This window comes from Schistocerca nitens, chromosome 8 (genome assembly GCF_023898315.1).
Source record: "Schistocerca nitens isolate TAMUIC-IGC-003100 chromosome 8, iqSchNite1.1, whole genome shotgun sequence".
Classification (NCBI taxonomy): domain Eukaryota; kingdom Metazoa; phylum Arthropoda; class Insecta; order Orthoptera; family Acrididae; genus Schistocerca; species Schistocerca nitens.
The window spans coordinates 55,783,505-55,797,530 of NC_064621.1; the positions used below are offsets into that span (position 1 = coordinate 55,783,505).

General features: G+C 45.2%; 1 pseudogene; it reads right to left on the reverse strand.

The window, feature by feature from the left end:
• Nucleotides 1-10,504: 10,504 nt before the first annotated feature.
• LOC126199875 (5S ribosomal RNA) lies at nucleotides 10,505-10,622 on the reverse strand (annotated as a pseudogene).
• Between the last annotated feature and the right edge of the window lie 3,404 nt (nucleotides 10,623-14,026).

Below are 14,026 nucleotides of genomic sequence, written 5' to 3' on the forward strand. Positions count from 1 at the left end.
TAAGAAGAGTTGGAGAAGAAATAAACATGCTAAAAATCATCAGAAAGAGAAAACGGAATTGGATTGGACATTGTTTTAGGAGATACTATTTATTGGAGGAAAGAATAGAAGAATGATGGAGGGAAAAAGAGGAAGACGGAAAAGAAGAAATCAAATGCTGGACAATATCAAACGAGACAAATATTCAGGAATGAAAATACTGGCTATGGACAGACAAAAGTGGAAGAGGCTTAACCCATGAGAAGACCTGCCGTAAGGCAGAATACCATACTGCCAATACTACTACTTTTGTAGTAACCAAGTAATACACGAAACCGATCCAAGTGAAAGAAATAGGGCTTTATTCGTAAACCTCTAACCAATAACAGAAATAAACCTCTCCTGACTCCACACATTACTAGACACACAACGACTGGTGTAAACTATACAACTGGATGAACATAGAGCAGGTCAGTCAGCGTTGCTATACGTGTATACAATGGAGCGTCAAAGAAACTGGTATAGGCATGTGTATTCAAATACAGACATATGTAAACAGGCAGAACACGGCGATGCAGTCGGCCACGCCTATATAAGACAACAAGTGTCTGACGCAGTTGTTACATCGGTTGCTGCTGGTACAACGGCAGGTTATCAAGATTTGAGTGAGTTTCAACGTGGTATTATAGTTGGGGCACAAGCGATGGGGCACAGCATCTCCGAGGTAGCGATGAAGTGGGGATTTTCCTGTACAATCATTTCACTAGTGTACCGTGAATGCCAGGAATCCGGCAAAGCATCAAATCTCAGACATCGTTGCGGCTGGAAAAGATCGTGCAAGAACGGGAACAACGACGACTGAAGACAATCGTTCAACTTGACAGAAGTGCAGCCCTACTGCAAATTGCTGCAGATTTCAGTGCTGGACCATGAACAAGTGTCAGCGTGCGAAACATTGAACGAAACATCAAAGATATGGGCTTTCAGAGCCTACTCGTGTACTATGGAAGACTGCATGACACAAAGCCTTACGTCTCGTCTGAGCCCGTCAACACTAACATTGGACTATTGATGACTGGAAACATGTTTTCTGGTCGGAAGAATCTCGTTTCAAATTGCATCGGGCGGATGGACGTGTACGGGTATGGTGACAACCTCACGAATCCAAGGGCCATGCATGTCAGCAGGGGACTGTTCAAGCTGGTGGAGGCTCTGTAACGGTGTGGGGAGTGTTGGAGTGATATGGGTTCCCTGAGACTACTAGATACGACTCTGACACGTGATACGTACGTAAACATCCCGTCTGATCACGAGCATCCATTCCCGTCCATTGTGCATTCAGACGGACTTGGGCCATTCAAGCACGACAATACGACACCGCCCACGTCCAGAATTGCTACAGAGTGGCTACAGGAACACTCTACTGAGTTTAAACACTTCCCCTGGCTACCAGACACTCCAGACACGGACGTTATTGCGCATATCTGAGATGCCTTGCAACGTGCTGTTCAGAAGCGATGTCCACCCCGTCGTACTGTGATTGATTCATGGACAGCCCTGCAGAGTTCATGGTGTCAATTCCCTCCAGTACCAATTGAGTCATTAGTCGAGCCCTCGCCACGTTGTGTTGCGTGCTCGCGGTGACCCTACACTATACTGAGCAGATGTACCAGTTTCTTTGGCTCTGCAGTGTTTATGCGCGTGTCGACTGCAGACGGTGCGCCGTAGACAGTGCAGGGCGCACGCCTCACACAGGCGGCTTCCGGCGGCCGGACCTCACTGACACTGTTGTCGGCCGATTCAAACACAGGCGTGCGGGATTAGCCGAGCGGTCTCGGGCGCTGCAGTCATGGACTGTGCGGCTGGTCCCGGCGGAGGTTCGAGTCCTCCCTCGGGCGTGGGTTTGTGTGTGTGTGTTTGTCCTTAGGGTAATTTAGGTTAAGCAGTGTGTAAGCTTAGGGACTGATGACCTTAGCAGTTAAGTCCCATAAGATTTCAGGGAAGCGTCCTGGGACCTCTGCTGTTCCTGATCTATATAAATGACCTGGGTGACAATCTGAGCAGTTCTCTTAGGTTGTTCGCAGATGATGCTGTAATTTACCGTCTAGTAAGGTCATCCGAAGACCAGTATCAGTTGCCAAGCGATTTAGAAAAGATTGCTGTATGGTGTGGCAGGTGGCAGTTGACGCTAAATAACGAAAAGTGAGAGGTGATCCACATGAGTTCCAAAAGAAATCCGTTGGAATTCGATTACTGGGTAAATAGTACAATTCTCAAGACTGTCAATTCAACTAAGTACCTGGGTGTTCAAATTACGAACAACTTAAGTTGGAAAGACCACATAGATAATATTGTGGGAAAGGCGAGCCAAAGGTTGCGTTTCATTGGCAGGACACTTAGAAGATGCAACAAGTGCACTAAAGAGACAGCTTACACTGCACTCGTTCGTCCTCTGTTAGAATATCGCCGCACGATGTGGGATCCTTACCAGGTGGGATTGACGGAGGACATCGAAAGGGTGCAAAAAAGGGCACCTCTTTATGTATTATCACGTAATAGGGGACAGAGTGTGGCAGATATGATACGCGAATTGGGATGGAAGTCATTACAGCAAAGACGTTTTTCGTCGCGGCGAGATCTATTTACGAAATTTCAGTCACCAACTTTCTCTTCCGAATGCGAGAATATTTTGTTGAGCCCAACCTACATAAGTAGGAATGATCATCAAAATAAAATAAGATAAATCAGAGCTCGAACAGAAAGGTTTAGGTGTTCGTTTTTCCCGCGCGCTGTTCGGGAGTGGAATGGTAGAGAGATAGTATGATTGTGGTTCGATGGACCCTCTGCCAAGCACTTAAATGTGAATTGCAGAGTAATCATGTAGATCTAGATGATTCAAAGACACATGTGTGGCGACACCACACTCTACGCACTCATACTCACACGAACCAGCAGCAAGAGATAGCACTTTCTCTCTGTGGACATATTTTATTTCATTCTTTCGTAGGTCGACATACGTATGTCTTATGTTAGCCAAGGTATTTTCGCAGTTAGATTCCTTCAAACTACATTCGTCTGTTCAAAATCTATAATTGGCAATTTTAAGGAATCTTTTTCTTTTCCCCACAAATTCCTACTGTGATATTTTAGCAGCCTCAGAGAGCTTCAAATAAGCCTCAATGTTCCTCAATGCCTCAATATCCCACTTCGTTCCATTTTTATTCTACCTTAAACTTTATGCTACCTTAAACTTTAGCCTAGTCTTCATCATCACTGGACACAATGATAGTTCCGTAGGCAATCAAAAATGTTCAAATGTGTGTGAAATCTTACGGGACTTAACTGCTAAGGTCATCAGGCCCTGAGCTTACACCCTACTTAACCTAAATTATCCTAAGGACAAACACACACACACCCATGCCCGAGGGAGGACTCGAACCTCCGCCGGAACCAGCCACACAGTCCATGACTGCAGTGCCCGAGACCGCTCGGCTAATCCCGCGCGGAGGTAGGCAATCGCAAATATCCTTTCATGAAGGCAAAAAAATGGTTGTAAGCACTATGGGACTCAATATCTGAGGTCATCAGTCCCCTAGACATAGAACTACTTAAACCTAACTAACCTAAGGACCCCACACACATCCATGCCCGAGGCACGATTCGAACCAGCGACCGTAGCAGCAGCGCGGTTCCGGACTGATGCGCGTAGGAGCTTTCGGCCACAGCTCATGAAGGCAACGAACGTCTTGTCTCACAGGGGGCACATCTATTAACAACTATGGCGATTACTTTTGAAAATAGAAACAATTTCCAGAATGAGATTTTCACTCTGCGGTGGAGTGTGCGCTGATATGAAACTTATCTCCGCAATATCCTTTCTTCCAGGAGTGCTAGTTCTGCAAGGTTCGCAGGAGTGCTTCTGTGAAGTTTGGTAGGTACTGGCAGAAGTAAACCTGAGAGAGGGGGGTGGGGGGGGGGGAGGTGAGTCGTGCTTGGGTACCTCAGATAGTAGAGCACTTTCCCGCAAAAGGCAAACGTCCCGAGTTCGATTCTCGGTCCGACACACAGTTTTAATCTGCCACGATGTTTCAAGAAACAATTTATTTATATTTATTCCCATCTGTCTCATTTTCACTTGACTGCCCCTAAAGTAACATTTTATAGCTAAGCCTTAAAATCAAATATCTAATTTCTGAATCTCACCTTGATATGAGCTGCCATCTTCTCTCGTGTGGAGTCCTTTCTACATCTACATAGATATTCCTCAATCCACTGTACGGCGGGTGGTGGATGGTACCTCAACAACTGCTGGCCATTTCCTTTCCTCATCCACTCGCAAACAGAGCGAGGGAAAAACGATTGTCTCTTTTCCTCCGTATGAGCCCTAATTTCTGATATCTTCATGGTCCTTAGGCGCAATGTATGTTGCGGGCAGTACAATCGTTCTGGAATCAGCTTCAGATTCAGGTTCTCCAAATTTTCTCAATAGTGTTCCCCGAAGAGACCGTCGCCTTCCCTGCAGGGATTCCAATTTGAGATCCTGAAACACGGCCGTAACGCTTGCGTATTGTTCGAAACTACCAGTAAAAAATTTAGCAGCCCGCCTCTTAATCGCTTCCATGTCTTCCCTTAGTCCTACCTGGTACGGACCCCAAACGCTAGAGCAGTACTCAGAAATAGGTCACATTAGCGTCCTATATGCCGTTTCCTTTATAGACGAACCACACTCTCCTAGATTTCTTCCAACAAACCGAGGTCGATCACAGCCTCACACGCTTCTTCCATTTCATATGGTTTTGCAACCTTACGCCCAGATGTTTAAGTGACTTTTCTATTTCAAGCAGGAAACTAGTAATACTGTATGCAAACATTACAGTTTTGTTCTTCCTACTCATCCGCATTAACGTACATTTTTCTACCTATAGGCCTAGCTACCATTCATCACAACAGCTACAACATTTATCTAAGTCACCTTGTCTCCTCCTACAGTCTCCCAACTTCGACACCTTAGAGTTCACCACGGCATCATCATCAACCAACAGTAGACGGCTGCTCTTCCTATCCCCCAGATGCTTTGACTATGTACAGAACAACAGCGATCCTATAAAACATCCCTGGGTTGCTCCTAACGATACCTTGTTTCTACTGAACACTCGCCGTCGGGGAAAACATACTGGATCACACAGCTCAGGAAGTCTTTGAGCGACTCACATATTTGTGAACCTGTTCCATATCCTCTTCAACAGCATGCAATGGGGCACAGCGTCAGATGCTTTCCGGAAATCTAGAAATATGGAATCTGCTTGTTGCTCTTCATCCACAGCTCGCAGAATATCATGTCAGAAAAGAGCAAGCTGAGTTTTGCACATTTGATGCTTTTTAAACCCATGCTGACTCCTCTCGGTCTCAAGTAAATTTAATGTATTCGATTTGAGAATGTCTTCAAGAATTCCGCAACAAACTGATGTTAGGGATGGCCAGTAAATTTGCTGATCCGCCTTTTTGCCCTTCCTACGTACAGCAGTCACCTGCGCTTTCTTCCAGTCTCTTGGGACTGTATGCTCGGCGAGAGATTCGCCATAAATTAAAGCTAGGTAAGGGGCCAATAGTGTAGACTACTCTTTGAAAAATCGAATTGGGTTACCATCTGGTCCAGTTTTCAACTCTGTCAGTTGTTTCTCCACGCCAGGGATGCTTATTACAACGTCGTCCATACGGGAGTTTGTTCGATGGTCAAACGACTGTATGTTTATGCTATTCTCTGCATGAACGAGTTCTTAGATGTGAAATTTAAAACTTCGGATTTCGTTTCGCTATCTTCAACTGCCAACAAGTGACTGGATGGAAGCCTTGGACACACTTAGCGATTTTCCAAGTGTATTTTCCCCTTTGTGATTCTTGAACAACATGTTTGCTGTTACTTGCGGAAATTTATTCCAGAACTCAAGAAGTGCTTCTTCTCTCCCCTACCTATGAACTTGCCCGTATTCTCCCGGAACTCTGTCTTTCATTTCTGCTCCTATTACAATTTTCCAGCGAACCATTCTTATTAGAATTCTTGTTCAATTAGATATCGAGTTTAAGGGTAAATACTCCCATATATTCTCTCAACTTCTTCGTCATCTACGAGTGATATCGGTATGTGTGTTCAAACTACCATAGTTGTTAATACTGAAGAGAGTATCCAGACTGCTGAACTTTCCACAGTGTCACTTTCTGCCCCAATTTCCTATTCATAACGAATACTATTGCAGTTAATCATAATTTCTATCCATAATTCGTATAGTGGCCCCATTTTTTCCTCCGAAATTGCGTGACCTCACTTTTGTGATGATTCGTCTGCCTTGTCTGCTTTGAGCCGTTCACCGCTCGCGTTTATCCCATTTATTGTTTGTCATCTTCTATTACGGTACTGAAGCCTCGTTCTCTTATTCCACTTACTGGCGTCACTAACTTCCTGCCTTACTTGCCAATGAGCGGCAGCAGCAGCACGTATCGATAAGTGCGCTGTCGTACCATCTCTGGAGCGACCGATATTATTTCCGAATCGTGGTGTGTCTGGCAGTCGGTACGGGAAGGACCAGCAGTGCAGTCGGTACGCAGCAGCAGTAAAGTTTGGCGACGGAGGTGAGGCGTCGACAGCCAGTGCTCGCAGACCGCTGGTGACACACATGAACTGTCCGACGCAGGGAGATTGGAGAGGAACGACCGTTGGTTGGTAGTTCGGTTGGTCGCCTCATCGGCCGACGTATACTTGGTCCTTTCACCGCTTCCGGGCCTGGGGAGTCGAGCAGTGAGGAAATCTCCGCGGTGCGGAGTTTGACCAGGCCCACTGGTGGCCTCTACGCGGTGTCGGAGTGTGTGGTGCTGTTCCCATTGCTGCAAGGTTCGTGGCTCACCGATACTGAACACGAAAGTTGATTTTTGACTTGATCTACCAGAAAGTCACCACTGTTCACATAGTGTCGTTTGGAGTTCGTTGTTGGCTGTTGGGATATTCCCACGAGCAAAAACGTGTGTTTTGGCTAATTTTAGCCACCCTCCGGTGGAGTTTAACTGTACTTGGTTATTTGAATTGAAGTGCACCAGCGGAATCTTCTGCTTTGTGGCCGTTAACGTTCCGGTTACCTGCCCTGGCCGTTGACGTATTTTCCTCACTGTGTTGTCGCTGTCCAGCAAGGTGTGTAGTTGGACAGCTCAATGTATAATTGGTTGTGTCGGTGGAGTTGTCGTCGGATCGACAATGGTTGGGCCGACTGCCTGACTCACCTATGCAAGCGTTAGTGTTTGAATCCCAGGCCGACCATTGGAACTTCCGAGCGCCCTTGGGTGTACTGCCTTTTCTTGTTTGTTCTTGTTGTTTGTACTTGTATGACTTCCATCCGATTTTTATGTTAAGTTTGTTTTGGCCTAAAGGCGTCAGATGGTTTGGGCCTTTAGCCTAATTTAGGAACTGTTTTACATAAAGTCTTTGGCATTTTTAAAATTAGTGTTTTGAGTGTTAAGTGTTGGGCCTTCAGCCGATTTTGAATTTAAGTTGTTTTGCTTTTAAAGTGTCAGATTCTTTGGGCCTTCAGCCTAATTAAGGAACTGTTTTAAGATAAGGCTTTGACTTTTAAATTTATGATTTTGGTTGAGCTTCAAGTTATTGGCTTTAGCCGTTTTTAAATTAAAGTAGCCTTGCCGCTAATTAAGTTCGAAAACTAAAGCTGTGTTTCTTTTTTAAAAAAATAAATTTTGGGGCTCTTGCAATGTTTGATCAAATAAAAGATTGTATGTTCGAGTGTAAGTGACAGCCGCTTATTTTGGCCTCTTACGACAACTTAAACTACCTATCCTGTCCTGCGGGTTTAGCAAAGCGTCTCATGCTTTATTAATAAAGGAAGTAAATTTCCTGCAAGAGTACTCAATCACTCAGATACGTTGTGAATAAGCCATCTAGATCGCTCAACAGGCCTCCATATGTTTATTCATAACTTCATTTGGGCTACTGCCCTCATCAGATCAAAATATGGAACTTGTATAACGACATTCAATGTTAGCATCAAAATAACCTATCCTTAATCGTGTACAGTGATGGCCCAATTAGACATAGTTTATGTTGGTATTAACAGTGAACCTTGTTATACAAATTTCAGTTTTGATCTGATGATGGCAGTAGCCGAAACGATGTTATAATAAGCGATCTAGACGCAGTTTTTTGTAAACCTTTCCCAATATCTTGATCTTATAGTACGTCTTACAGTCAATGTTATAAAATAATTAATGGATGTACTCCGCTCTCTAGCTTCCTGTACAGTAGAACAACCTCAACGAGTAATGTAGTACAGGAGTAACATCAGTGAAATATGGTCTTGGTGAAGGCAGCACTACGACAGAGACACGTAATTATCAGCGAAACTTTGAACGCCTGCAACCGAATACGTAAACTGCACACTGAAGAATCTAGTGCTCTAACATTGCCTACAGTGTGGCCGGATGAAGCAAATATGTAGACGAAAATCCGCAATTCCTTCGTGTATCAAGTAGTCGATACTTAATTTTAGTTCTACGCCTTAGACTGGACAGCTTTCGGTGTTCTGCAAACAACGGAGCCACATTACAAAAAGAAGATCTGGAAATAAAGTTTCTGGTGATTTACACAGATACGAAATGTACGAGTTCGCTGACTTTATACAAATATTTCTTAAAGAGAGCCATTAGGTAATGGTGCAGACGTGATATGAGGTTAGTAATATGTACAACTGGTCGGGAGCGCATGTGCGTCTTCTGTCCGTACACAAATCACATATGTGTGTGTGTTTGTTTGTTTGTGTGTGTGTGTGTGTGTGTGTGTGTGTGTGTGTGAGAGAGAGAGAGAGAGAGAGAGAGAGAGAGAGAGAGAGAGAGACAGAAATTGTCAGATATGTGCTATCGTTTTCTCGTCTGCGTTGTTTCTCATCCAATAATATAAAGAAGCAATTAGGGTCAGAAGCCTGTTCCACCTAAATAATCTGTGACGAAATTCCACTTGTTAGCGATGCCTCCGCCCTGCGTCTACATAATCGACATCTTCTATCAGTTGATGGTATCGCTGACATCTTCTCATTATCCATTGATCCAAAAGACAGGAACTGAAATTACTACGAACAGCTATGGAAACAAAAAAAAAAACCTCCCTCGTAAAATCAAAAATACCCGATAAGGCATGCTGGTGCGTGATCCCGTTGGAGATAATGACTTTATTAACAGAGTCGATCGCACTGCAGTCGGGAAAAGGACCTGATGTAGAGGAGCTTCCGTTACAGATGCGCCATATTCCTAGTCATTTAACGAGAAAAGTGTGGTGGTTTTTGTGTCTACGCCTCTTGCGTGACACCTAACTTCCGAAATGATGCTAATACTGATCACTTTTCCAGCACTGTCTCTGGATAAGAACGTATGGAAGCACACTTGCATGTAGAGCCTTGTGGCACTAGATTTACACTCATTTTATCTGCCTAATTCGCACTTTACAATAGTGAATATGGTACCGCTAACATTCGGAAGACTAAAATGACACCATTCGAACTACCTCATTTAAGTTTTCCCACGTTTTTGCTATAACACTACAAGTGAACGCCAAGGAAGTTGTTTGTCAACTATCCAAAAGAAGTTGTGTAGTATCAGGAATGCCTGAGATTTAGACACGTTGTGGGCCCTCTCCTTTTAAGCCGGAGGTGGTTCTGCGAATTTTTATTTATATTTTATTTTTTTTATTTAATTTTTTTTAATAGTGAGTTGGGCCCATTGGTTGCTGTGAATATAAACCAGGATGATTATTTCAACATTTTGGTTACCAAGTGTTCCCCTTCGTAATAAGGATAATTCTAATTATTACTTTATGTTATGTATGTCGGCATTGAAGGCAGCATCAAAGAGATGACTGCTAAGAGTGTAATGCACATAACGTGGATTAGAAGATACTGAAAGTAAAACAGCTTGATGTAAAGAGGGTAATTCGATGTTTTTCGATTTTTAAAGCTGTTAGCTGACAAGCACATCTAAAGCCAGCGAAGAAAATTTATTCTTAAGGAATGTCAATACAGACTTGAGGAAGAGTCTTAAGGCAGAACGCACCATAATTCCATATTTTCCTGGATGAATAAAATTAACCACTAATGTTCTCCAGGGAAGCGTAATAGAACCAAATTTGTATTAGTTGCAATTTCGTATGTTGGTAGACGACGCAGTTGAATATTGTCAGAGAACAAAATATTTATCACCCCTTATAGCCTACCAGATCTTCGTTTGACCCACCATGGTTGACGTAAACCATAGCAGTGAAACTAAGCTAAGCTCCTCCCGAACAGGCCAAGAACACCCAATGGAACCGACCGGCCGCCGTGTCATCCTCAGCCCATACGCATCACCGGATGCGGTTATGGAAGGGCATGTGGGCAGCACACCGCTCTCCCGGCCGTATGTCAGTTTCCGAGACCGGAGCCGCTATTTCTCAATCAAGTAATTCCTCAGTTTGCCTCACAAGGTCTGAATGCACCCTGCTGGCCAACAGCGCTCGGCAAACCGGATGGTCACCCATCCAAGTGATAGCCGAGCCCGACAGTGCTTAACTTCGGTGATCTGACGGGAACCGGTGCTACCACTGCGGCAAGGCCGTTGGCAAACCGCAGCAGTGAAGTGGCGTTTATATGGCAACTAGAGTCAGCGCAGTAACGTGCATCGACGCGGAAATTAACGTAAATGGCGTACAGCCTTGTTCAGTACAACGAAAAAACCAGCGAAAGTTGCAGATTTCACTTTTTTTTTATTCACTCGGTGACTAGTTTCGGGCCGGGGTACCATTTTCAGATCATCGTAACATAAATGGCATTTCCGCAAATGCGAAAGCCACGTCAAAATCATGTAAATGAAGTTAGAACGCATACAGATGCTGGAAATTTGTGTAGCCTTGTTGACTGTGGTATCCCACGGGATGCGTTCATCTGCCTAGCGAAAAGGGTATTTGCTCTCCGCCGCCGGCCGGAGTGGCCAAGCGGTTCTAGGCGCTACAGTCTGGAACCGCGCGACCGCTACGGTCCCAGGTTCGAATCCTGCCTCGGGCATGGATGTGATGTTCTTAGGTTAGTTAGATTTAAGTAGTTCTAAGTTCTAGGGGACTGATGACCTCAGAAGTTAAGTCCCATAGTTCTCAGAGCCATTTGAACCATTTTTTTGCTCTCCGCCCACAGTGACCCCCTCCATTGCGCACATGTGAGAATTGTGCCATACGTGGTTTTGCAGAGGGTATATGAGTATAATGGATGCGTGTATACTGTAGTATTACTCGTATATGTATGAAGATGATGATGATGATGATGAGAGAAGGCGCTACGGTCGCAGGTTCGAAACCTGCCTCGGGCATGGATGTTTGTGATGTCCTTAGGTTAGTTAGGTTTAACTAGTTCTAAGTTCTAGGGGACTAATGACCTCAGCAGTTGAGTCCCATAGTGCTCAGAGCCATTTGAACCATTTGAGAGAAGGGAGAGGTAGCCTATTCCCCTCGAAAGCACAAGGGGGCCGCCGATCTTAATGTCCCCATCCCATGGACAGGTCCCCATCAGCAGTGTTGCAAGCCCTCAGTTCATGAGACACTATGGAGAGGTCAGGAACTTAACCCAGAGCCTTGCCAAGAAGAAAGGTATCTGGAACTATACGCCAGCGCTTATGTTCCCCGAGTCGGTCAATTAGCAGTGGCAATTTCATTCGCCATCGGGATCCGAACCGGCTTACCTCCGATTCAAGCGCCGCCACTCAACCTTGCGTTAGCGATCATGGCTACGGAGGTTGGTGGTCGATGTGAAAGGCAGGAAATACAGGGTGTTTCAAAAATGAGCGGTATATTTGAAACGGCAATAAAAACTAAACGAGCAGCGATAGAAATACACCGTTTGTTGCAATATGCTTGGGACAACAGTACATTTTCAGGCAGACAAACTTTCGAAATTACAGTAGTTACAATTTTCAACAACAGATGGCGCTGCGGTCTGGGAAACTCTATAGTACGATATTTTCCACATATCCACCATGCGTAGCAATAATATGGCGTAGTCTCTGAATGAAATTACCCGAAACCTTTGACAACGTGTCTGGCGGAATGGCTTCACATGCAGATGAGATGTACTGCTTCAGCTGTTCAATTGTTTCTGGATTCTGGCGGTACACCTGGTCTTTCAAGTGTCCCCACAGAAAGAAGTAACAGGGGTTCATGTCTGGCGAATAGGGAGGCCAATCCACGCCGCCTCCTGTATGTTTCGGATAGCCCAAAGCAATCACACGATCATCGAAATATTCATTCAGGAAATTAAAGACGTCGGCCGTGCGATGTGGCCGGGCACCATCTTGCATAAACCACGAGGTGTTCGCAGTGTCGTCTAAGGCAGTTTGTACCGCCACAAATTCACGAAGAATGTCCAGATAGTGTGATGCAGTAATCGTTTCGGATCTGAAAAATGGGCCAATGATTCCTTTGGAAGAAATGGCGGCCCAGACCAGTACTTTTTGAGGATGCAGGGACGATGGGACTGCAACATGGGGCTTTTCGGTTCCCCATATGCGCCAGTTCTGTTTATTGACGAAGCCGTCCAGGTAAAAATAAGCTTCGTCAGTAAACCAAATGCTGCCCACATGCATATCGCCGTCATCAATCCTGTGCACTGTATCGTTAGCGAATGTCTCTCGTGCAGCAATGGTAGTGGCGCTGAGGGGTTGCCGCGTTTGAATTTTGTATGGATAGAGGTGTAAACTCTGGCGCATGAGACGATACGTGGACGTTGGCGTCATTTGGACCGCAGCTGCAACACGGCGAACGGAAACCCGAGGCCGCTGTTGGATCACCTGCTGCACTAGCTGCGCATTGCCCTCTGTGGTTGCCGTACGCGGTTGCCCTACCTTTCCAGCACGTTCATCCGTCACGTTCTCAGTCCGTTGAAATTTTTCAAACAGATCCTTTATTGAAACTTCCTGGCAGATTAAAACTGTGTGCCCGACCGAGACTCGAACTCGAGTTCGAGTCTCGGTCGGGCACACAGTTTTAATCTGCCAGGAAGTTTCATATCAGCGCACACTCCGCTGCAGAGTGAAAATCTCATTCTGGAGATCCTTTATTGTATCGCTTTTCGGTCCTTTGGTTACATTAAACCTCCGTTGAAAACTTCGTCTTGTTGCAACAACACTGTGTTCTAGGCGGTGGAATTCCAACACCAGAAAAATCCTCTGTTCTAAGGAATAAACCATGTTGTCTACAGCACACTTGCACGTTGTGAACAGCACACGCTTACAGCAGAAAGACGACGTACAGAATGGCGCACCCACAGACTGCGTTGTCTTCTATATCTTTCACATCAGTTGCAGCGCCATCTGTTGTTGAAAATTGTAACTACTGTAATTTCGAAAGTTTGTCTGCCTGAAAATGTACTGTTGTCCCAAGCATATTGCAACAAACGGTGTATTTCTATCGCTGCTCGTTTAGTTTTTATTGCCGTTTCAAATATACCGGTCATTTTTGAAACACCCTGTAGATACCTTACTTGGACATGCCTTTAAGGGAGTTTCCCAATTCGTTGGTGTATCAATGGGGACTGTTCAATGGGTCTAAAACGAAAGGCGCGTCACTCGTAAAAGGCTCCAAGCCCACAGGAAGCGGAGGTTAGTGCCACGCCTAGTTAGTGACAACCCGTCACAATCGCAAAAGGAATTTCTGCTGCCATAGAATGTAGGTCCTTCTCAATCGTTTTCATCCTCTTCTCTTGTGCCATTGTCCACATCTGCAAACGGTCACCATGGTCAGTAACGGATTTTCCCCGGTTCATTTAAGCGTTGGTCGGATGCCCTTCATGTCGCCACCTCAGCACTCCCCCGGTCGGAATGTGTGCACCCCGAATGCCTGCGTGTAGTGTGAAAATGCGCGAAAATTTTCTGAGCGCTTGTGAATCTTGTAACTGTGGCGGGCCATGGACATGTGCCCAGTACTCACCTAGTGGGATGTGGGAAACCGCCTAAGAACAACACCCTCCCTGGCTGACGGGCG